The sequence below is a fragment of the Schistocerca nitens genome, chromosome 1, assembly GCF_023898315.1.
Source record: "Schistocerca nitens isolate TAMUIC-IGC-003100 chromosome 1, iqSchNite1.1, whole genome shotgun sequence".
NCBI classification, from domain to species: domain Eukaryota; kingdom Metazoa; phylum Arthropoda; class Insecta; order Orthoptera; family Acrididae; genus Schistocerca; species Schistocerca nitens.
The window spans coordinates 813,085,733-813,112,191 of record NC_064614.1 but is presented as its reverse complement, the minus strand read 5'-3'; positions in this window follow the sequence as shown (position 1 = coordinate 813,112,191).

The window sequence follows — 26,459 nt, the reverse complement described above, 5'->3', positions numbered from 1 at the left end:
ATTTCCTTTATAAAAATGTACACGGATTGTGCAAACAAATATCTTGCGAAACCCAACTCGTTCTTTTCGTCAGTGAAACACGCCGAGTATACAGGGTGGTCCATTGATAGTGACCGGGCCAAATATCTCACGAAATAAGCATCAAACGAAAAAACTACTAAGAACGAAAGTCGTCAAGCTTGAAGGGGGAAACCAGATGGCGCTATGGTGGGCCCGCTAGATGGCGCTGCCATAGGTCAAACGGATATCAACTACGTTTTTTTAAATAGGAAACCCCATTTTTTATTACGTATTCGTGTAAAGAAATATGAATGTTTTAGTTGGACCACTTTTTTCGCTTTGTGATTGATGGCGCTGTAATAGTCACAAACCTATAAGTACGTGGTACTACGTAACATTCCGCCAGTGCGGACGGTATTTGCTTCGTGATATATTACGCGTGTTAAAATGGACCGTTTAACAATTGCGGAAAAGGTCGATATCGTGTTGATGTATGGCTATCGTGATCAGAATGCACAACGGGCGTGTGCTATGTATGCTACTCGGTATCCTGGACGACATCATCCAAGTGTCCGGACCGTTCGCCGGATAGTTACGTTATTTAAGGAAACAGGAAGTGTTCAGCCACATGTGAAACGTCAACCACGACCTGCAACAAATGATGATGCCCAAGTAGGTGTTTTAGCTGCTGTCGCGGCTAATCCGCACATCAGTAGTAGACAAATTGCGCGAGAATCGGGAATCTCAAAAACGTCGGTGTTGACAATGCTACATCAACATCGATTGCACCTGTACCATATTTCTATGCACCAGGAATTGCATGGCGACGACTTTGAACGTCGTGTACAGTTCTGCCACTGGGCAGCAGAGAAATTACGGGACGATGACAGATTTTTTGCACGCGTTCTATTTAGCGACGAAGCGTCATTCACCAACAGCGGTAATGTAAACCGGCATAATATGTACTGTTGGGCAACGGAAAATCCACGATGGCTGCGACAAGTGGAACATCAGCGACCTTGCCGGGTTCATGTATGGTGCGTCATTATGGGAGGAAGGATAATTGGCCCACATTTTATCGATGGAAATGTAAATGGTGCAATGTATGCTGATTTCCTACGTAATGTTCTACCGATGTTACTACAAGATGTTTCACTTCACGACAGAATGGCGATGTATTTCCAACATGATGGATGTCCGGCACATAGTTCGCATGCGGTTGAAGCGGTATTGAATAGCATATTTCATGACAGGTTGAAGCACCATACCATGGTCGACACGTTCACCGGATCTGACACCCCCGGATTTCTTTCTGTGGGGAAAGTTGAAGGATATTTGCTATCGTGATCCACCGACAACGCTTGACAACATGCGTCAGCGCATTGTCAATGCATGTGCGAACATTACGGAAGGCGAACTACTCGCTGTTGAGAGGAATGTCGTTACACGTATTGCTAAATGCATTAAGGTTGACGGACATCATTTTGAGCATTTATTGCATTAATGTGGTATTTACAGGTAATCACGCTGTAACAGCATGCGTTCTCAGAAACTATGAGTTCACAAAAGTACATGTATCACATTGGAACAACCGAAATAAAATGTTCAAACGTACCTACGTTCTGTATTTTAATTTAAAAAACCTGTTACCAGCTGTTCGTGTAAAATTGTGAGCCATATGTTTGTGACTATTACAACGCCCTCTATCACAAAGCGAAAAAAGTGGTCCAACTAAAACATTCATATTTCTTTACGTACTACACGAATATGTAATAAAAAGTGGGGGTTCCTATTTAAAAAAACGCAGTTGATATCCATTTGACCTAGCGGGCCAGCCATAGCGCCATCTGTTTTCCCACTTCAAGCTAGACGAGTTTCGCACTTTGTAGTTTTTTCGTGAGATTTTTCGTGAGATATTTGGCCCGGTCACGATCAATGGACCATCCTGTTTATACAAATAGGATGAAGATTAATAAAACAGAAAAACTATAGGGACGGATTCCTGAATGGAGGAAACGAAGGAAAAAAAGGTCGTATGAACATGAGTCCGGAAACGCATCGTTGCCACGGTAGATGGTGCTGACGAATGGCAGTTGCTCTGGCCGCGTGCAGTCTGTTCGTTGTGTGTTGCAGGCTGTGTGATTGATGCAGTGTGCCGTAAACAGCAGAATGGCCCTATATTCATGTCCGGATCAAGCCGAGCTAGTATTTGTGTACGGCAAGCAGATGCAAACGCTCGAGGGGCAGCACGGCTATACTAGAACAAGTACCCTCACAGACAGCAACTACACCACACGATATTTCAGGCCCTTTTTGAGTGTTTTTTGTGATCACGGGTCCTTTCAGACAGACGAAAGTGCAGGGGAGCGGCGGGAGTTGTGCAGACACCAGATTTAGAGGACCGGGTTCCACAGGATATTGAGGCGAACCCAAGGACAACCTCGAGGCAAGCGGCCGCACACATGTTATAACCCGTGCTACATCTCGACCGTTTCCATCTGCTTGGCAGCATACAAACATCACCTCGGCTTGTTCTAGACCTGAATACCGGACCATTCTGCTGCTTGCTGTACACTGCGTTAATCACAAAGTCTGCAACACGTAAGGAACGCGAACACACTGCAAGTGGTCAAAGGAACTTTCATTCGTCAGCGTCGTCTACTGTGCAACGATACGTTTCCGGACACTTATTCACGGAACACTTTTTTCCTCCATTGCCAGTCAGGAATCCGTCCCTGCAGTGTATCCGTTTTATTAATGTTCACACCGTATATAGCGTCCAAAGGATTAATGGTCAATATTCAGTGATATATCAAGTACGGCCATTCGAAACAGAGAAATCTAGTAAGCATGGGTTCTAAAACGCAGAGCTATGGCCACTTGTTCCTCGCCGCAATTACACGAAATACATCTATTCTACAGAACAAGTACTCATAGTTCTTGAGATATACACTTCATAGCGTAGGATTACTGGACCTCTGTTCTTGTTTTGATCCATACAACCATCACTTAAAATATGGAAAGCAAACTGCAGTAGAAGAGATGTGTTTCACAGTGTCGAAGACGAAGAAGTATCTACTCATAGCTCTTAATTATGCGTTTTAGAACCGATGTTTACTAGAATTTTTTTGCTTCGAGTGATCGTTTCTGTAATATCCCTGAAGACTGACCATTCCTCCTGGGATATCCTTGTATATGTACAAGGTGCAACGGATATAAGTGCAGATATTTTTTATGTGTGGTACCTTAATATGTACACCCATCAATGTGTTTGTTGCTATTTCTCTATGTCGAACAGTCTTCCCACAAACATGAGACATAATTTACTATGTTATGTTTTCTGCACAGTCGTAACTGCACCACTAAGTAGATTACAAGTGTCAGTATAGGCTAACCATTTTGCACCTACGTGTCCACACTTCTAAACCTAACCTGCTGACCAGGGGAAAATAAGCTTCAATTGCTTGCTCTTGCCACGTCTACATGAAAGTAGAAACCAACACAAAAATATACTATTCCCAATTGTTATAATTTTTATCTTGCAAATGAAGTAATATACACATTTCTACTGCATGATGTCGGAAGGAGGCTATTCACAGATGATGTGGTTACAGAATAGAGGTAGCAATACCAAAATACTATAGCGAACTGCAGGAGTACCTGCAGGCGATTGATGACTGGTGCAGGGACGAACACTTAACCATGAATCTCAATAAATAAAATGTACTGCTCATAATAGGCGAAGAAATCCACTACTGTACCATTACATCATGATGACAAATGACTGGAAACAGCTAACCACAACAAGATACCAATGAGAAAGCATTTAGAGCGACGTGAAGTGGAATGAACACATAAAACAAACTAGGAAAATGTGATACCAATACGACATTCATAGAAAGCATCCATTGGACATTTAATTCGGCCATGAAAAAAATGTCCTACATATGTTCGACCGATTCTTCTGTATTGCTCATAACTCTGGTATCCTTTCACGGTTGTATTCATAGAATTAATAGATTAAATTCAACGAAGAGGGCCGCGTTTCGCCACGTTTCGCCACGTTTCGTCACGGTATCGATTAGTTTGCGGGAGAGAATTACGGAGATGCTCAACAAACTCCACTTCCAGGCACTACAAGATCAGCGTCGCGCATCACAGCGAGATATTCTACTGAAATTTCGAGTGTGTACGTTGGACAACACATTACTTCTTCCCACATACTTCGCGCGAAGTGACCACAGTGAGAAAATCCGGCAGCTTAGAGTCAATAGGTTTACGGATAATCATTCTTACCAAGCGCCATTCGTGACTGGAACATGGAAGGCGGGAACATATACAGGGTGGTCAGAAACAGTCTGCGAAGCTTATAAGTGTGTTGCAGGGTAGAATGTGCAGAGAAATAAATGTTAGGTAAAAAATTCGATACGCTGAGCCGTTTCAGGGGCAACGGCCTTGCCGCAGTGACTACACCGGTTCTCGTGAGATCACCGAAGTTAAGCGCTGTTGGTCGTGGCCTGCACCTGGATGGGTGACCAGCCAGCCGCCATGCGTTGTTGCCATTTTTCGGGGTGCACTCAGCCTCGTGATGCCAACTGAGGTGCTACTCGACCGAATAGTAGCGGCTTCGGTCAAGAATACCATCATGACGACCGGGAGAGCGGTGTGCTGACCCCACGACCCTCCTACCCGCATCCTCCTCTGAGGATGACACGGCGGTCGGATGGTCCCGCAGTAAGTGAGCCGTTTCAGGGTTAATTAACATTGAAGTTAGCCAGTGAGGTTGTTGCTCGCAAATTCAACGGCCTGTCCGGGACGGTGTCGCCAAACGTCTTCTTCCTTTGGTTTCCTAAAACCGAACCAGAGGGCGATTCAAAAATTGTATCTGGCGGGCCGCGTGAATCTGCACGCGCAGTAGCCTGACTGGCTAACTCCAATGCTAATTAATTGGGAAACGGCATAATGTCAGAATTTTTTTCTATATAATTATTATTTAGGACAATCTACCCCGCAATACCCTCACTATATTTTCAGACTATTTCTGACAACCCTGTACGTTGGTGCCAGAAGTACCTTCTGCTAGACACTGTAAGGTGTCTTGCGGAACAGAGGTATATTTTAAATGTCCATGCATGCAACACAGTCGCTGAATTCGCCAACTCACAAACAGAATGTCTGCTTTCTACCTAACCTTTCTGCCAAAACAAAAGATTTAGCTTCATTGGATCGCTTCTCCAACTTACAACCAAAGCAAACTAAAAGTCAGGTTACGCTGTAGTCATCACAACAAAAAATAATATACTAGCAAACAGATTTTGGGACATCAGGTCCGCCTTTTATGCACCTTAATGCCATCATCAATCGGTACTTTTATGCAGTTCTTATCTTTTGAGTTGTTATATTGGTGCTCTTTCTTGACTTAAATCTCTTTTCTGCTATACCCAGACTGTTACCATGTCTCCTACTTTAACATAACTCTGCTTTCATGGTACATTTCTTTCACTCAGTTACTTGCACAATTACATACACCATTTTTCTATAGGACTTTCCATATCTAACTGTACTTTACACTGTTATATGACTTCCCAACGCCCAGGAAAGCAACGACCAAATGTTGCCCATTCTCAAATATTTCTCCTGTAGCTGGGCACATTGGGCAAAAAATGAGTGAGTGCCAGGAGACATCACGCTAACACGGGGTAGCGCTGTCTCCAGCTTTGATAACGGCCTCAGGTCGGTGAGGTAGAGAGCTCGTAGGTTTCTTGAGCTGTGCCACATACGACTGAAGCAACTCATCGATGGTTAGATCCCGCAGAAGTATCAAGTTGCTGGCGTAGTGAAAGCTAGGTTTCACGAGCTATTCCATATAGTCCCAGACATTTTGTATGGGGTTAGGACCGGATGGTTTAGCGGGCCAATCGAGGTAGGATGGTGTGCTTTTAACACGTTAAACCAAAACGTATGCGAGCAGCCCTCTGAGCACGACTGTTGTCTTGGAAGATAGGAGTGTGCATACCATACTCATCATAAATATGTAGAACAACAGAGAATGCCGATATAAACGTGCTGTTCCATCCTCACATTAACCTAAATGAATGGGTCCAAGTTATGGAACTAGAAACATACCGAAACGTCACACATCTTGACCTACATGTTCCACACACTACGGGACAAACGCTCATTCGGTCTCGGATCACTCTACATCTTGCATCATTTTATTTGAAAAAAATATTTATGTGAACAAAAAATTCATTAATATAATACGTTTTTGGAAACTGTAAAATAATTTCTCCTTACCCTAAATAGATTCCACACCCCATACAGATAGTTTTGAAAATTTTTGCTTGTGAATTTATAATAGCTAAGACAGAACTTCCAAAATTTAAAAGGAAAAGCATGGAGCGCGTTTAGTAGATAATTGATGCATGAATAATTCACCAAACTGACCAACAGTTTTACTGCACTTCAAATGATATTGACTGTTACGTGATTTCTCGCAACGAAAGCTGCCCTCTACAGTCATTACTGCTCTGTACTGCGTGCACCCACGTCTTTAATTCTAAATTTTACAAGTATTGACTCAGCAATTAAAAATTGACAAGCACAAATTTTCAGGAATATCTGTATTGGGTTAGTAATTAGTACAGGGATAGGAAAAATTATTTTATACCTTCTAGTCCGTTTTAGTCCGCCCCCGGTAGCTGAATGGTTAGCACTATTGAATGTCAATCTAAGGGCTCGGGTTCGATTCCCGGCTGGGTCGGAGTTTTCTCCGCTCAGGGACTGGGTGTTGTGTTGTCCTAATCATCATCGTCTCATCCCCATCGACGCGCAAGTCGCCGAAGTGGCGTCAGATCTAAAGACTTGCACCCAGCGAACGGTCTACCCGACGGGAGGCCCTAGTGACACGACATTTACATTTTTTAGTCCGTTTTAAAAACCTGTTATATTATAAAGCTCTTTTATTTTAATAATTATTCTCTACTTTTTAGTCTTGTGCGTGTGAAATTTTTCAATTGATTTCTAATATACTAGGGTTATTCGGAAAGTGAGGAACGATCAGTCACGAAATGGAAACCACAGTGAATATCCGTTGTAGTTTTGCACAGGTGTGTTGGGCAGTGTCTCTAGTATGCCCGTCGATCGCATTACGTCGTTCTTTTTAGTTCTGAGCACACAGGGAGCACATAAAGATACCTAGAACAATAGTGTCCCCCGCCAAGTACGAGGGCGTGGTGAGAAATTTCGCCTGAAGCTATGCTGCCAACATTACATAACTGCCGTGAGTTTTCTTCTTCAAGACAACTCTCAGCCACATTCTGCAGGGGCAATGAAGATGCTCCTGCATCGTTTTCAATTGGAAATGTTTGATTGCCCACAATACAGCCCGTAATTGTCTTCCTCTGAGTTTCATCCCTGCTCACATGAACCGCTGGCTATGAAGACAACATTTTGGCACTGACAACGAGCTGTAGGCCAGCGTAGACAATTGGCGGAAAGCACCGGCGGATGCCTTCTATAACGAGGGTATTGGAAACTTGGTACAACGCTACAACAACGTCTGATCGGCGACTATAGAGATAAGTAGTTGGAAGTTGTAGCTAACTGTTGCAAATAAAACAATTTTGATTTTCACTGTGTTTTCCATTTCGCGACCTATCGTTCCTTACTTCCCGAATAGCCCTCGTATTTATGAGGCTATAATAGAGGTATGAGGTATTTTCAGGTTTATTTCAGTTTCTCTTCATCTGAGTTAACCAATGTATTGCTTCCTTCTACGTTTATCTCGTGAAAAGACCGCGAAAGTGAAAATTAGGGACAATCGAGCTCACAAGGAGACTTACCAGCAATCGATCTTACAGAGAAACTTTCACAACTTGAACAGGAAAAGGGAGAACAGCAGCGATACACAAACTGTTCTCCGTCACACACCAGACCAGAAAGCGAATCTATATTGCACTGTCATCCAGTTCTGCGCTGTTGAACGGTTCAAGTCTCTAGCTCATTGGTAGCTAGTTTAAAGCCAGTTGTAAAATTTGTGCTGGACAGACAGATGGGCAAACAAAGTACTCTCCGCCATACACCATACAAGTGGGTTAATACTGCATTGTCATATACTTCTGAGCTAAGCTGAAAGTTTCAAGTCTCTGTCCCATCGGGAAGTTAGTTTAAAATGAACTGCAAAATTAGTATCGAACAGACAAACAAACAAGAAATCCCCGTAATAAAAAGTTCAGTATAAAAAAAAAGGCACAATCTTGGAACAACACTACACCCAAACCAATTAGCTACTGACCAATTTCTGTATTGTTTTGTCCATTAGACACGTGGAGCTTTATGTGCCTTCCTGAGAAACAGCCTATTGCGAGCTATTTGATTCGGAACGACCATTACGTGCTTGTCATAAATTACAGCTACCACAAATTCCATTACATTTAGCACAAAACGTGGTTCCTGTTATCTTTCGGCTACCACTGCTGCATCAAATAATAGTATTCTGCCATTTTTCTGTTCTTGATGAACATAACAGTGCTTTACTTTCCTCATTTTCTTTTCGAGGTACAAAATAAACTTTAGTGATGACAGTGAACATCAGTGCCTCACATCTTTCCTAGTTTTGACATTTTATACAAATCTGTCAGTAGAGATTATACTAATTCGCTTTGAATAAAGAAATTACACTACTGGCCATTAAAATTGCTACACCAAGAAGAAATGCAGATGATAAACGGGTATTCATTAGGCAAATATATTATACTAGAACTGATATGTGATTACATCTTCACGCAATTTGGGTACATAGATCCTGAGAAATCAGTACCCAGAACAACCACCTCTGGCCGTAATAACGCCCTTGATACGCCTGGGCATTGAGTCAAACAGAGCTTGAATGGCGTGTACAGGTAAAGCTGCCCATGCAGCTTCAACACTATACCACAGTTCATCAAGAGTAGTGACTGGCGTATTGTGACGAGCCAGTTGCTCGGCCCCCATCGACCAGACGTTTTCAATTGGTGAGAGATCTGGAGAATGTGCTGTCCAGGGCAGCAGTCGAACATTTTCTGTATCCAGAAACGCCCGTACAGGACATGCAACGCGCTCGTGCATTATCCTGCTGAAATGTAGGGTTTCACAGGGATCGAAAAATGGTTCAAATGGCTCTGAGCACTATGGGACTCGACTGCTGAGGTCATTAGTCCCCTAGAACTTAGAACTAGTTAAACCTAACTAACCTAAGGACATCACAAACATCCATGCCCGAGGCAGGATTCGAACCTGCGACCGTAGCGGTCTTGCGGTTCCAGACTGCAGCGCCTTTAACCGCACGGCCACTTCGGCCGGCCACAGGGATCGAATGAAGGATAGAGCCACGGGTCGTAACACATCTTAAATGTAACGTCCACTGTTCAAAGTGCCGTCAATGCGAACAAGAGGTGACCGAGACGCGTAACCAATGGCACCCCTTACCATCACTCCGGGTGATACGCCAGTATGGCGATGACGAATAGACGCTCCCAATGCGCGTTCACCGCGATGTCGCCAAACACGGATGCGACCATCAGGATGCTGTAAACAGAACCTGGATTCATGCGAAAAAATGACGTTTTGCCATTCGTGCACCCAGGTTCGTCGTTGAGTACACCATCGCCGGCGCTCCTGTCTGTGATGCAGCGTCAAGGGTAACCACAGCCACGGTCTCAGAGCTGATAGTCCATGCTGCTGCAAACGTTGTCGAACTGTTCGTGCAGATGGTTGTTGTCTTGCAAACGTCCCCATCTGTTGACTCAAGGATCGAGACGTGGCTGCACGAACCGTTACAGCCATGCGAATAAGATGCCTGTCATCTCGACTGCTAGTGATACGAGGCCGTTGGGATCCAGCACGGCGTTCCGTATTACCCTCCTGTACCCATCGATTCCATATTCTGCTAACAGTCATTGGATCTCGACCAACTCGAGCAGGAATGTCGCGATACGATAAACCGCAATCGCGATAGGCTACAATCCGACCTTTATCAAAGTTGGAAACGTGATGGTACGCATTTCTCCTCCTTACACGAGGCATCACAACAACGTTTCATCAGGCAACGCTGGTCAACTGCTGTTTGTGTATGAGAAATCGGTTGGAAACTTTCCTCATGTCAGCACGTTGTAGGTGTCGAACCGGTGCCAACCTTGTGTGAATGCTCTGAAAAGCTAATCAGTTGCACATCACAGCATCTTCTTCCTGTCGGTTACATTTCGCGTCTATAGCACGTCATTTTCGTGGTGCAGCAATTTTAATGGCCAGTAGTGTGTTTAGTAATTGAAGAAGTGGTATTTTCGGGTTACATATTTCAACGCCGCTACAGTTCATAGCCTCACAGTAAATTCTGAATTACGACCTCATCTGTATTTGAATATGCTTCTCCCTCCATATATACGATACACAGTCGTTCCGCAGTGTGTTTATACATGCCAGCCGTTTGGCAGCACTACAGTACCGAGGTTACAGAACAACCGTGGGTGTTTCGTGACTCACTCTCTTAGACTCTGGTAAAATAGGGAGAATAACTAGTATTCCAGCAGCGGCTGAGCAGCGCTGCTGCATGGTGGTATCAGTCAGCGCGGACCAGGGCGGTGCTGCCGCTGTTGGACTACTGATTATTCTTCGTGTTCTACTCTCACTTTTATTAAATATCGATAAAACTAATATCTCATTAGGCTAAATTTGGGACCGCTCTGTCGACCAAGCATGTAAAATTCCGCTTTAAAAATCGTTTTGTTCGTAACAGGAAGCTAACCGACGCTTTCTGACGTCACTGGCAGCAGCTTGAAAGATGTGGTAAGCAGTATCTGCCGAAACATGACAGAAACTGCCCCTGACTACTTTTAGCAGGGACATGCAGTATATAATGACGAACAGATAACAATATCCTTAAAATATATATACACTACTGACCATTAAAATTGCTACACCACGAAGATGACGTGCTACAGACGCGAAATTTAACCGACAGGAAGAAGATGCTGTGATATGCAATTGATTAGCTTTTCAGAGCATTCACACAAGGTTGGCGCCGGTGGCGACACCTACAACGTGCTAACATGAGGAAAGTTTCCAACAGATTTCTCATACACAAACAGCAGTTGACCGGCGTTGCCTGGTGAAACGTTGTTGTGATGCCTCGTGTAAGGAGGAGAAATGCGTACCATCTCGTTTTGAGCGACCGTATGTTGCAGGTCCTGTACGGGCCTTTCTGGATACAGAAAATGTTCAACTGCTGCCATGGCCAGCACATTCTCCAGATCTCTCACCAACTGAAAACATCTGGTCAATGGTGGCCGAGCAACTGGCTCGTCACAATACTCTTGAAGCTGCATGGGCAGCTGTACCTGTACACGCCATCCAAGCTCTGTTTGACTCAATGCCCAGGCGTATCAAGGCCGTTATTACGGCCAGATGTGGTTGTTCTGGGTACTGAGTTCTCAGGGTCTGTGCACCCAAATTGCTTGAAAATGTAATCACATGTCAGTTCTAGTATAATATAGTTGTCCAATGAATACCCGTTTATCATCTGCATTTCTTCAAATCGTAAAAACCTGTGGGTCCCTCTGATGCGTGTGGTACACCTTTCCTTGAGCAATCCGCACTGATACACCGATAAACTGTGGAACTTCTTTCACGGTGTGGTTATGGGCATCATCCAACACAACACCTCCTTCCCGCCACACTCTTACATTTCCACAGTGTTCCATATTACTGCGTTGATTTCAAACAAGTTCGGGCGTACTGGAGTGAATACACCACCCAACGACCGTGAACCAGCCGCGCATGTTCTACAACACTCCAAAATGACCAGTGCGCTCCTTTAAGCGGAGTTGTTAACAGTTTGTTCAGTGAGATTTCATTGGCTGGCCATGCTTATAAAGAGCCCTATGAGTACGATCAAAAACATATCCACAAAACTTCACATGACCATTGATTCGAAGGGTTTACCTTTTTTCTTTTCGCGCCACTCTATTGCAAACCGGCAAGAGACCTCTGTGGCGTGCTACAGTTTAGGTGAAAGCAGACATAGAAGGGCAATGGATTTTCCCGACCGTTACGTTTCTGTTAGCCGCGCACATAAATACGTTAAGAGCGCCTTCCCGAGCGTGGAGGCGCCATTCTCGGCGGTTACGACCCCAGCGGAGTTTTGCGTGCGGCCCGCGGTCCGCGACTCGGCCACTCGCAGGCTCTACGGAGGGCGTGGTCGCTGCCGCACCCCGCCGGAAATGCGTTCCACGGTTACGACCGTCCCTTAAATACGAAGCGCGCCGGCGTCATTTCCGAAGAGTGTTATTTTTCTGCTTCTTAATGTCCCATTCCCGCTGCTAACGCATGCCTCTGTAATGAGAACCTGTCCGCCAGAACGTGGCGCAGCTAACGAGAATCTAGCCAAGTCCGCTCGTAGCGCCTTCCGTCGCCAAGGAACAGAGACGCAGCGTCGTTACATCTTCAGCGTCCTGCCTGGCGGGGTCTGGAAATCTAGACCCTGGGAAGGCTTTCCAGGACTGCCGTTTAATAACCTGGCCAAGGTCTTGTGAGCATTCGCGCGTTCTTCAGGCCGTACTGAGGACTTTATATCATGCTGGACATAACATTCAATGCGGATGTTTTTTTTTTCCGTGAGCTACTTGCCACCATTCTACAGGTTTTCTAAGATCTGTAAGGTCAACATTAAACAGACGTTAGAGATTCTAACAGTGAATACTAATTGCCTCCATATAGAAAGTCACTTGATAATAAAAACAAAATGAATGCAGACATCGAAAAAATCGACAAATCTTGAACTTTCTCACCAATTTGTAGGCACTTAATCATAGGTTCATGTACATCACAATAAAGTGACTGCCAGAGAGTTCAATGAACCACCTTCAAGCTGTCTCTCTACCGTTCCACTCTCGAATGGCGCGTGGGAAAACCGAGCACTTAAATTTTCCTGTGCGAGCCCTGATTTCTCTTATTTTATCGTGATGATCATTTCTCCCTGTGTAGGTGGTTGCCAACAGAATATATTCGCAATAGGAGGAGAAAACTGGTGATTGAAATTTCATGAGAAGATGCCGTCGCAACGTAAAACGCCTTTGTTTTAATGATTGCCACTCCAATTCACGGATCATGTCTGTGGCACTATCTTCCCAATTTCGCGATAATACAAGGTTGGGACAAGTTTTTCTATACCTTCCTCACAGAAGTTACCTCCTGTGCTGTCAGTCATGTGGCAACGTGTTCTTTGAGGTCGTCATCGTTGTTGAATTTTTCACCGCCAACCAAGTTTTCAAGCGCAAAGGGAGGTCGAAAATCGGTAGAGGCGAGGTGAGGTTTGTATGAATGGCGGTCAAACTGGTTCCATCCAGAGTCGTGTAAGAGTTATCGTGTCTTGTTCACAGTGTGAGGTCGGATATTATTACGAGTCAAAACAATACCATTTGTGACCTGTTCGTGACGCTTGTTCTGTACTGCGCGACGCAGTTTCATCAATTTCTCATAGTAAACATTTGCACTGATTCACCTCGTTGTTGTTGTGGTCTTCAGACCTGAGACTGGTTTGATGCAGCTCTCCATGCTACTCTATCCTGTGCAAGCTTCTTCATCTCCCAGTACTTACTGCAACCTACATCCTTCTGAATCTGCTTAGTGTATTCATCTTTTGGTCTCCCTCCACGATTTTTACCCTCCACGCTGCCCTCCAATGCTAAATTTGTGATCCCTTGATGCCTCAGAAGATGTCCTACCAACCGGTCCCTCGCAGTAAAAAATTCTCGAATAGAATGTCGTGTCTAGTACAGATCTACTCTCACGTGCGGTTGCATTTTGCCAACCAGTTCGCCATTCTAAACAAACACCATGCTCTACAAACAACACACAGAGAACTTTTGAGTTCACGAAGTATTTCCGCAATAGTCAAGCGTCGATGGAACCTGTCGATGACAAATCTAGCACAAATCTAGAATGCTTCGTAGCAGTGCTCTATGACTTTTCGACGCATCAAGATTTGCTTGGCTTCAGACTTCACTGGTGCTGCAGTGTGACTCTATTCCACAGGTTATCATTTTAATTGAGGGGTTCCGCAGTGGACCCAAGTCCTATTCCCGGTCATTGTCTTCCTTAGAAATCATCATCTTTGTTGTAACGTGCGAAAAACTCAAATGCACTACTCACACGCTGTCTCTTCTGTTGCTCTGTATGACTTTTAGGCACCAAACGAGCAACCACACAGTTTTCGAAAATTCAGTTTTCGGAAAAATTTTCATAAATAATCTTGAAATTTGCAGAAATTTCTTAGAAAAATCTGATATTGTAAACGTACAGTTTTCCTTCACGAGTTCTACTGCACGAACCATTTCTGCATTAATAGAACATGGACGCTCACTTCGTTCGATATCTCGCATTTGATCACGTCCTTAATCTGACTGTCGTATCCATCTCCTTACCATTGAATCACTCATCGCATTTTCTCCGTAAACCTCACAAACCTTTCAATAAACGTCAAATGTTTTAGTGTCCTTCGCATCCAGAAAACGGATTACAGACCTACTTTCACATCTGGTTGGGTGTTCTGCAGCAACTTCGCCATTCTAAACAAGTACCATGCAGCACAAACAACACACAGAAAATTCAGAATGGTGTCGTCTCCTTTTCCTTGACTCAATAACTACCGCGCACGCGCTGAACTGCGATTGTAGTACAGCCATGGAAAGAAATACAAAGGGAATTTACTTTCTGGACGTACCTCGTATTTTGACATGAGAAACTAATGATCACAAATTATTAGGCCACCCTATACATCCAGCGACGCAGATTCTCCAAAAATGTTGCATGTTCCGATTTCCTCGGTGCTGTCGACAGCCTCTCTGCGGTGTACACGAACCACTCTCTAGTACAGTGGATCGACGATTGACTTTACTCGTTTGCTGATGCTGGTACGAAAGCATCGTTCACGTCGGCGTGTCTGTGAATGAGGCTTCCTACGCTGATGCTAAGGCTGCAGTTCTACTACGCAGGTCTTTTAGTCACTTGTTCCATCTGATGGTATCAGCATTGCTGTACGTAGGAACATTCTACTCGTATATCTATGGCACAAACACTTGTTGTGTCTTCGTGGAAACAAGCCCAGGTCAAATAAAACCCTCCCTACAACTCGGCCAATATCTTCTCCCTCATTTGCATCTCAGTAACACCATATAGTGCGTGACGGAGGGTATCTTGTATCATTACCAATCATTTTCTTTCCTGCCCCACTCGCAAATGGAGCCTGCGAAAATCAGCTATCTATACGCCTCCGTCAGAGCACCAGTTTTCTTATCTTTTCACGTGAAATGTATGTTGGCGGCAGTAGAATCGTTCTGCAGTCTCTAAAATTACTCAGTAGTGTTTCAGGTAAAGAATGTCGTCTTCCCTCCAGGGACTCGTATTTGAGTTCACAAAGCATTTCCATAATACTCGCGTGTTGATTGAACCAGACGATAACAAATCTATCATAAATCTAGAACGGATGAGCTACAGCTTCCTAAAATTCTCCCAATAAGCCGTAGTCTACGTTTCGCCTTTTGTACTACAGATCTTACGTTCTCATTCCATTTCACATCGCTTTTTAACAATTTCCATAGATATTTAATCGTTCAGATGTCCAGCAACTCACTACCACTACTGCAGTCGATGATTATAGGGTTGTTTTTCCTACTCATCTGCATTCGCGTACAGTTTCTTACATTCAGAGCAAGCTGGCATTCATAACACCAATTAGAAATTCTAAGTCATCTTGTATCCACCGACAGTCGTACAATGACGACAGTTACCGGTAGATTACAGCGACATCGCAAAACAGTCGCAGACTGCTGCTCGTCTTGTCCTTCAGATCATTTATACGTGGAGAGAACAAGAGCCGCCCTTTCCCACTTCCCTGGGCACTCCTGAGAATACCCTAGTCTCCTGTGAACACTCGCCGTCAAGGACTACGTAATGAATTGTATTACTTAAGAAGTCTTTGAGCCACTCACCTATCTGGGAATTTATTCCATATGATCGGACCTCCGTTAACAGTCTACAACGGGGCACTGTGTCAAACGCGGGAAGATAATTTTAACTAAACTACGTACTGATTATTGCCTTTTCAGCCATAGTCGTCTGCTAAGCGGCGATGCCCCACCACTTTGCTTTCTCTGTAACGAACCGCTGGCAGTGTGCCACTTTCTAATCCAGTGTCAGATTTTTAACCCCTTACGCTTTAATTTCTTTTATTTTCTTTTTGTCATCTGAGTTATCCGAGGTTCTAGCAGATGCGGCACAGCCTTTAGAACGTGTTCTATATCTTACTCACCGTACCAGCATGGTGAAGGAGATTTAATGTTCGACCGTGGAATCTTTTAGCGAGCGATCTTTTAAATGGGTGAGCCGTTTTAACCGTCCATTTTACTCCTTCATTATGTTGTTGCTTTTTAAATAGCGTTCCAGGTCCACCGTCATTAGTCCCTACAGTTTTGTCGCCCCCCCCCCCCCTGCTAAGACCGTTTAGACACGTATGTGTTCCCTAACTTTAATTACCACGGGTTGCTTTACTCAGAAACCAACTTTTTTAATGATATTGTTAGGGCGCTTATGACCTCAATCATTTTCCACTGTAAAGCCAAAAAGAAGTTGTTTATCAATATTTCAATGCTTGTTTGAATAAGCGAAACATGTAGATGTTTCCAAGCAGCTTATCTTCCATATCAAACAGTTCTCTGCTGTTTCGCTGTTAGTGACGATACGTTGAATAATAATCTTACCACGGTTGTTGAAGACAGAGACTTTACTCGTTACCGTAACTGGAATAATGGCATTTATTTTATGGTGCAGAAGGTTGTGGTCTCCCAGACAGGTGAACGAATACACAGAGAAAAGATTCGGAATAGGATTTGTCCGTATTGGAAGAATGAAATTTACAAGAGTTGTTCAGGCCACAGAGAAGTGGCCAGTGTTAACGACAAAGAATCATTCTCAAAGTAGAATTTGAGGAGATGGTGCTGGATCATGTGCGAAAAGATTCGTTAATAACCATCCGTCAGTTTGCAGCCCCATTAGCATCCCATTCGCCACACACACACACACACACAAAGAGATAGAGAGAGACACGACTACAGTTCATTATTCTGTCCTACCACCCTGTTTGACATCTACTTTGGTTTCTCCGAATCACGTTAAATGAACGACGAACAGACAACGGCCCAGTTTCTTTCCAATTATTACCCGAGCGAACAATGTAATCCTTCTATAATGGTCTCAACGGATCTTTTGACTCAGTTTTTCTCTTACATCTACATATATATCTACATGATTACTCTGCTATTCACAATAAAGTGCCTGGCAGAGGATTCCGTGACCCACCTTCAAGCTGTCTCTCTACCATTCCACTCCCGAACGGCGCGCTGGCAAAACGAGCACTTAAATTTTCCTGTGCGAGCCCTGATTTCTCTTATTTTATCGTGATAATCATTTCTCCCTATGTAGTTGGATGCCAACAGAATGTTTTCGCAATCGGAGGAGAAAATTGGTGATTGAAATTTCATGAGAAGATCCCGTCGCAACAAAGAAACGTCTTTGTTTTAACGATTGCCACTCCAGTTCACGTATCATGACTGTGACACTATGTTCCCTATTTCGCGATAGCTCCACCCCTCTTTTCCTATCTACACTGACGAAAAAGTGAAGCACCCATAAGACGTGTTTGGATGTAAATGTAACTTCGTATACGTACAAACCACCGCCGAATGTGTAAATGATCAGAGTCGTTATTCTCTGTGACAGGGTAGAACGTGTACCCAAGGCCGTTAGCGTTGTTCGTGTTTGTGTTGTTGTTGTTGTTGATGATGATGATGATGATGATGTTTGATTTGTGGGGCGCTCAACTGCTCGGTCATCAGCGCCCGTACAAAGTCCCAGTTATTACACAGTCCAATTTTTTCACAGTCCACTCTAGCCACTGCCTCAAATGATGATGATGATTAAGATGAAATGGTGAGGACAACACAAACACCCAGTCCCCGGGCAGAGAAAATCCCCAAGCCGGTCGGAAATCGAATTCGGGATCCAGTGATCCGCAGGCAGCAACACTTGCCACTAGACCAAGAGCTGCGGGCATTTAGTGTTGTTACCAAGCTTGATAAGGTATACAGGGTGTCCCAGCAGAAATCGTCAATATTTAGGGATATGACAGGAATGATCACTGGGAGAAAGAAGTCTAGTAAACAGCGGCTCTAAAATGCACACTCTAGTGCTCACAGCTCTTAAGAAATCCATTTTAAAGCCCTTGTTTACTACAAGTTTTTGCTTAGAATGATCGTTCCTCTCATATCCCCGAGTACTGACCGTTATTTCTGGGACACTCTGTATAAAGGCGGTGAACGTCGTCAGATATTGAGTGATCATTGTGAAGGTCATGAAAATGCCGTTTACTCGAGTGAGACAACATTATCGTCGTGCGACAGGGTTTGGAAGGGGCCTTATCGAAGGCTCCAAGTGGGCAGCTAACCGAATCGTGAGATATCCAGATAGTGAGACAGTCGGATGTGACACTGGTACAATATTGGACTGGAAGGAAACGTTAGGGCAGGCATGCTTATCTTCAAGGTTCCGATCGACCACGTCTAGCTACCACAAGAGAGGTTCGCCTTATTGTGCACGAAGTACAACGCAACTTCTTCACAGCTGAGCTTGCCACCCGAGAACAAGTACTGGATAGGCTGTAACATTCTGTGTAATACCGCACCATTGGTCAGAGACTAACAGCAGCCGGACAATGGAATCACCGTCTCAGGTGTAGGCTGCCGTTAACACCAAGTGGCTGCGTTAGAAGTGATTCCGCGAACGGGAATCATAGAATGCTGGTGAATGAAGTCGCATTCATTTCAGCGATTAGTCGCGGTTCTGCACTACCACGTGTGACCATCATCGGCGAGTATGACGCCGACTGGGAAAGAAGTCTCCTCCTCCCAGTGTTTTGCAGAGACGTGGCGCTGTTACTCCGGGCTTCACGATATGGGCAGCCATCGGGTACGATTTCGGGTCACAGCTGATAGTGATTGATAGAACTCTTAACTACACAACAGCACGTCCCACACAGTCTACGTCCTCATTTGTTACCTCTTATGTGACAGTGTCGTGGTGCCATTTTTTCAATAGAACAATGCTCGTCCTCACGTGACGCGTGTCCCTATGAACTGTCTGCGTCAAGTTGAGGTGCCCCCGTGGCCAGAAGACCCCAGGTCTGTTCCCTGAAAAATGTATGTGTTGGACCACTTCGGTCGTCAAATGCGCCACAGCGCCAGTAACTAGGATATCAAGGACCTAGCAACCAGTTATAAGTCAGCATGCCTCAGGAGAGCATACAATGGCTTTATTACATCCCTCTCTACGGAATCAGTGGATGCATCCAGACCAGAGGAGGTGCAACGTTATAATGAGAAGCTGACTTATACCGTTAAGTTCTTTGTGAATTTGAGTCGATATCGGTGAAATGACATCACATACCTTGTCAACCCGTGAAGTTTCAATTCTTTTCTCTTTCCCTTCTAGGTGCTTCATTTTTTCTGCCTAGAAGCGTATCACTCTTCTCTAAAGAACTCCTAAGAACAGATACTAATACCTCTAAATCTGCACGAGATGGCGATATGACTTTCACAAACGGGAGAGAACAATTACCAGACGGTATGAGCATCTAGAAGGCCTTCGTGTTTTCCTATTCCCGAACATAAAATCATCTGCCGCGCAAGCCGCTAGTAACTGTTATCTCTATAACAGTATTTTTCTAGTACTGGATTTTTACTTTAAATGTTTCTTCACGAGCTCTGTCAGCCTAAGTAAGACTCTACTGGCCATCAAGCCATCCTTCAATAAAGCGACCCTTTCCATCTCTTCAGGAACATTGTCCACCCAAGTCACGACACGGTCGCCTATTGCGCCACAATCAAAGAAAGGCGGCAAAACGGAAGAACTAAATTTGCGAACTTCAGTGCTGATCATTTTAAAGTAAAGAAGATAAATAAAGGATACTGGCACGCTGCCCTGAAAAACAGTAATAAAGCTTTCAGACTGGAATAAGCGCGCGGTTCAACAAACAGAGGAACAATAGGTCGCTTTCGTCTCCAGTGGTCGCCTGCCGTCTGTGTAAACTGGGATCCCCCCCCCCCTTTTTCAAACTGCCACAGATGTTTTTAATAGGCAAGTTGTCTATAGTGAACGTCTGTAGCGAGGTCAGATAGGAACTCGAGCAACAAACGCTGCCTGAACATCATTCTATCATTTATGCGCTTTCATTACAAAGCGTCCAGTGAAAAGGAATTTCTTCTCTTAATGTAACTCTTTTTCCAGGTAGACTACATAGTTTTATCTTTTGAGTGTTTTTCAATCAAATGTTTCCGCTAAACGGCTTTCAACCTTCTCTCATTATCGACTATTAATTTTTTGTTCGCTATAACGAATGGCGAACTGCAGCTCTAATTTAAATTCGTGAGATATGTGCGTATAATATGCAACCAGTTGCTGTTTTGTAGTTACGTTCAGTGTTTACTTACTGTGAATGAGAATGAAACCATGTCCAACTAAAAAGTGTGTACTTGCATATAAGTTGCATAGTGTACGTCAACGAAGCAGAGCAACGTAAGCATCCTAAAACATGACAGTCTTTTGTTTCGTAATCTCTTCGTTACCCTTTACTAACTTTCCGTTATTTCCGCCAGCACTACTACCACATCGTAGAGCTGCTCATGGTCCAGCCAATGTTCTTGTAACACCTCCATTCGACTATGAGCCTGCAAAGGCGTTAAAACTACGCGAAAAAAGTTGTATCAAAAATAGTAACAAAGGACTGGTTGCATTTTATACCCACATAAATTGCCAGTTGTTATTTTATGTCTTCGTTGGGGAGAGTCTGATTTCGAATAATTCTCTCTTTCAGTTCTTAATAGACGCAAGGCAATTTCATCTGTTTCCTGTTGCCTTGCGTCCTTTTTCTTTAATTGTGCGATAAGGTGTGTGACATTATTAACTGGCTATCACATACAGTAATCAGTAAAACTAGAGCGATAGATCAGAATAAAAAGAATACATCTAAAGTCTCTAATTAAGGAACAAAGTAGCTGTTGGTAAATAATCTTGATACTGTCGATGGATGCACACATTGAATTCATAGTACATACAGGTTTCCACATTTTGTTTCTATCATAAACAGAGTACGAGTTCAGTCCTGGCTTTTAATTATTTAAAAAATTATGTCATATGGTATCTGTATCACAGATATCTCAATTACAAGCCTCACATTAAAAATGGAAGGAAGCTTAGCGTTTAAACACTACGTTCTTTAATCTGTAGAAAAAGAAGACTCAGCATCTTGTCGGCAAGGAGATTAAAATCCCCGTTGAACATGGAAGCTTGAAGGTATCGTCGTGATGTCGTGGAAGGATCATTTTCCCTTACATCATTTTAGTATAATTTCCGCTTATATCTGGAAGTGTTATCTGAGTGTACGTTTTCCAGGCATCCCTGCTTTTAGAATTGATGTTTTAACCAAATTAATATTTTTTTACACCAGTGTCAGTGTATGGCTGCAGGCCAAATGGAAATTATGCCAAAAACGTCAGTGCCAAACGCAGGAATATCTGGATAATGTTCACGCAGATGACATTTCCAGATATAAGCGGAAATCAGGCAAAAATGCAATAAGTAAAAGTCATCTTTTGATACGAACTGTTTTAGATCTACAACCAAACCAAAATTGTAGCCACATATCATTACAGACCACTAACGATGTTTTAAATGAGTAAAACGAAATGCATATGGTAAAATAAATATGCATTTTTTTAGCTGTTGCAAAGGTGGATTTGAAGTACATCAAATAATAGGTCTATTACTCCAATATCCACAACGACTTTTCTGAACCTCAGTAGCGAAGTTATTACATCTAAGTCAGCGCAATTTTTATTGAAATGTGAGATCATAGCAGACTATTATTTTTCTTCACATTATTGGAATTTAATGCTTAATCTTCGGATTGATGTACAGCTTATGATCGGTTCAAACCGGAAGTCAGAGGAACGGAACGAAGTACAACGGAACGGAAGTCTACCGCACTGTCAGGTGGTGGTGTGTTCACACTAAACGCAACGTTCACATAACGTCATTTCGATTAGGCCAGTGCCGAACGATGAAAGTGATGTTATAACATCCACGATACAAAAGGTCGAAATGTAGTATCAGAGCTAAGATACTAACAATGATAAATATTGTCCGCAGGTCGTGGTCTCGCGGTAGCGTTCTCGCTTCCCGAGCACGGGGTCCCGGGTTCGATTCCCGGCGGGGTCAGGGATTCTCTCTGCCTCGTGATGACTGGGTGTTGCGTGTTGTCCTTAGGTTAGTTAGGTTTAAGTAGTTCTAAGTTCTAGGGGACTGATGACCATAGCTGTTAAGTCCCATAGTGCTCAGAGCCATTTTTCATAAATATTATTAACCACCAAACAAAATTTAAAACGGGTGTTCTTGACAAAATTCCTCTCTGAAACCCCTGAGAAATAAACCTCTAAGAAAACTGTCGTCGAAACGTCTAAAGATATTCCTATTTATTAGCTAGAGAAAATATATACGTAGTAACTCATCAAACAGTATTTAGAAGTCAATACGTGAACATGTTTATCTTATCTATTGCTTTGTAATTATATTTATGTATTTATTGTATGACAGTATAAACTGAAGTGCAACTAACATACGAGTACGCTAATCGTGCAACTTTACAGAATAAAAGGAACTAAAACAATAAATCTACAAATTAATATCTAAGTTTTTCATGCGTTCAGCGGCTGCCTTACTCATTTCAAAAAAGTATTCTAGATTTTCGGGAAAGCGAATCTGCTACAGGTGGTTGCGAAATTTTAATTAATTTTTCATATTCCTTGAAAAAGGACATACTGTCTTCGAAGACCTTATGGCGCAATGTAGATTAGAGGTAGTAACTAGCGAAGGAATATTAGATCTTACGCAGCCTGTCACCGTCATCATTGCTACATTCAGCTGCACATTAATTCTTCTCACATATGATATATTAAGCCCCATTGTAGGACACCATTCTGCAGCAGAGTACAAGAGTCCTATAAGGCAACATCGTGGTACGCCCCATGAGGTACTACTCAGCTTTAGTGTGATGTTATTGCTAGATCTTAGCTTTGCTGAGCTGTGTTCTGTGTGTATCTTGTAGGACAAGGTTGTATCAAGAATTACTACAAAATATTTCCAAAGTCTGGGTGGCGGAGCACTTTGCCATTAAAGGAGACATTCAGCTTTGCATTGGCTACCTTCGACTGTTAAGGTGAACACAGCTAGTTTCGGTGCTCGATGGATTTGACCGAGCGAGGTGGCGCAGTGGTTATCACACTCGACTCGCATTCGGGAGGACGGCGATTCAAAATCCTAAATGCCGGGGTGATTCCTTTGAAAATGAAACGTCCGATTTCCTTTCCCACCCTTCCGTACTCCGAACTTGTGGTCCATCTCCAATGACCTCGCTGTCGACAGGACGTTAACTGATAATCTTCCTTGCTATCTTTCTTCGTTCCTTCGTTGGGTTTTGTGTTGATCTCCGCTTTCTGAAGTATTCATGCATTGTACTTACATCTGGAGAGGGTATCTGTTCATTCTCTTTATCACCTGCAGATTTCTCTGTTGAGCACTCAAAGCTAGATCGACCAAAAAGAAAACTATTTTTCTCCTTCTATAGAGCTGACGATATCGCAGATACCGCAGGACTGTAAAACGTAAATCATTTTTCGGTTTCAGATATATAGCCTCTTTTTGTGGAAGAACACTTACGGAAAAAATATCAGCGTCGTCATGGAATATTTGCTATCTGTCACGAAAAAAAAAAAAAAAAACAAAAACAAAACAAAAAAAACCAGTAAAACAAAGGAATTTAAAAGAAAAACACCTTTTATATGTTGCACATTATTTTTCCCTTTTTATTTTACTTGTGGATCCACACGCGTTTCGTCTTGGTTATAAGGCCTCTTCAGAGTGTGCCCTAAAATGTTAGATGGTTTTTTCGTTTGATCATTTAGGTTATAAATTTAAAACAGTAGATGGAAGTTTTTGTAGTAAATGGAAAGGTACTTACATATCAGCGTCAAATTCATTGTCTGTAAGCCGAACAACTTTCTCTCATGTGGAAAACGAATGGCCACCACGAAAAACCTGTTAATGAAAGAAGATTGAGGAGAAACAAAAGCACGAAACCCACCACTATAACTTGAGTGAGGGTCGCGAGAATGGGCCAACTTTCGAATTAGTAGTCAGCACCACCGTCCGCCCCTCCCCCATCCCCATGCCCACCTCCACCACCGCCAACGTCGTCCCGAGAAACACTGACGTGCATGTCCTGCCCCGTTCCGCTCCATTGCTAGTAGTGTGAGTCGACCTTTGTTTTGAGCTGCATAGTTTCAGAGATGCAGTAATTTTTCAAGTTTCTCACAGCTTCCGTTACCCTCCTTCAGGGCGAGTGACCTCTAGCACACCGAAAAGAGAAAAGAAAGTTCAAAGTCGGAAAAAACACTTCGCATTGTAAGAAACGCGCACCACGTGAACGTGACGGCAGAAATGTGGTTTTGATATTCTGACCAGTACGTGGTATGACAGGCAGCGCTCTGTAGTAATGTACGCGGCAGATAGCTTGACCACACTGAGTCCAATGCTACAACCGTCCCCAACCCAAACCGCAGGTCTCTCACTCAGCTTCTCCGGTGCGACGGCGGGAGGTAGGTTCGCCTCGGTTCGCCGGTGAGCGACGGCGAGTGGCGCGGGACTGCGGTCGACATAAAATTTGCATCACAATGGCCCTCCGAAAATAAGTTTGCCCCGAGTTTACAACGTTCTTGTCGGCGCTGCTTTTTCATGTGGATACTGCTCGCACCTTCTCGCAGTACCAGTCCAAACTGAAACAAGAGTGCCGCACTCCACAGCTCCTCTGCAAGACTTATAGTGGCCTGTGGGATCGGTAACAGCACCAGTTTTCAGAGCATGGATTTTATCAAACGGCAGCAACTGTTACAGCTGTTGGACATAATATTCTCTTGAACAGTTAGAGCTGCGAAGAAAGCCAGGGATCCTTGCCAACAATGCATGTCTTGTTCCTTATCTCTAACACGTCCTAACCCACTATCCGACGCAGCAGTAGTGAACTGGTCAGACCTCTGCATCTTCCTTGGCTAAACGTTTCACTACCGAGCGAGGTGGCGCAGTGGTTAGCACACTGGACTCGCATTCGGGAGGACGACGGTTCAATCCCGTCTCCAGCCATCCTGATTTAGGTTTTCCGTGATTTCCCTAAATCGTTACAGGCAAATGCCGGGATGGTTCCTTTGAAAGGGCACGGCCGATTTCCTTCCCCATCCTTCCCTAACCCGAGCTTGCGCTCCGTCTCTAATGACCTCGTTGTCGACGGGACGTTAAACAACACTAACCTAACCTAACCTAAACGTTTCACTCGACTTACTTTCTTTTATTGTTACATCTACTTCCTGTGCGGCTTGCCTTCCAACTCATCGCCATATCGGCGGTTTGCTGTCATCCACGTCAAATATGCAGCAGTATAGTGCCAGGGGCGGTAGCGAATATAGCATAAGGATGAATACGGTCTAACATCCCGTCGACGACATTGTTAGAGACGAAGTGCCGGCTCTGGTTCAGGATGGATGGGAAGGAATCCGGCCGTGCCCTTTCAAAGACATTATCCCTGAATTCGCTTTAAAAATTTAGGGAAACCACGAAAAACGTTAACCTGGATGGCTGTAATCGGATTGGTAACCCGGCGAATGCGAGTCCACGTTCTTACCACTGCACTACTGCACTGCTCCATGTAATGAGTGAAGTAATAGGTCAATGTTGTTGATGATGCTAAAGAAGTAAGACCCGGATCATTTGTGCGAGTCCAGTGCCTGTTTTCGAATAGCGCGCCAGATGGACCACCGAGCTTGATGTCCTCATCGGAGCGCTATTCGGTTCGTATTCAACAATCACGCATGTCTTCATTCCGTAAAATTCAGAGTGGTTTGGAACTTTACCCAGGATGCATGTGCAAAATGTAGCAACTTTATGCCAACAATTCCGCTTCCTAGGCGTCCAGATAATGGTGTGGAAAGTTTCTGACAGTACTAGGATGTGAGGTGGCTACGTCTCAGACGAGTGCCGACGCCCAAGTGTGCGTTAGCGACCTTGACTATAGTTTTACGCAGCAATGTTCACATTGTTTTTAGGTTGTTTTTTTTACCTCCGATCGGTCGCGAAACGGAAAGTGTAATCAAACATATTTTATTTGCAACATTTAGCCGGCCGCGGTGGTCTAGCGGTTCTAGGCGCTCAGTCAGGAACCGCGCGACTGCTACGGTCGCAGGTTCGAATCCTGCCTCGGGCATGGATGT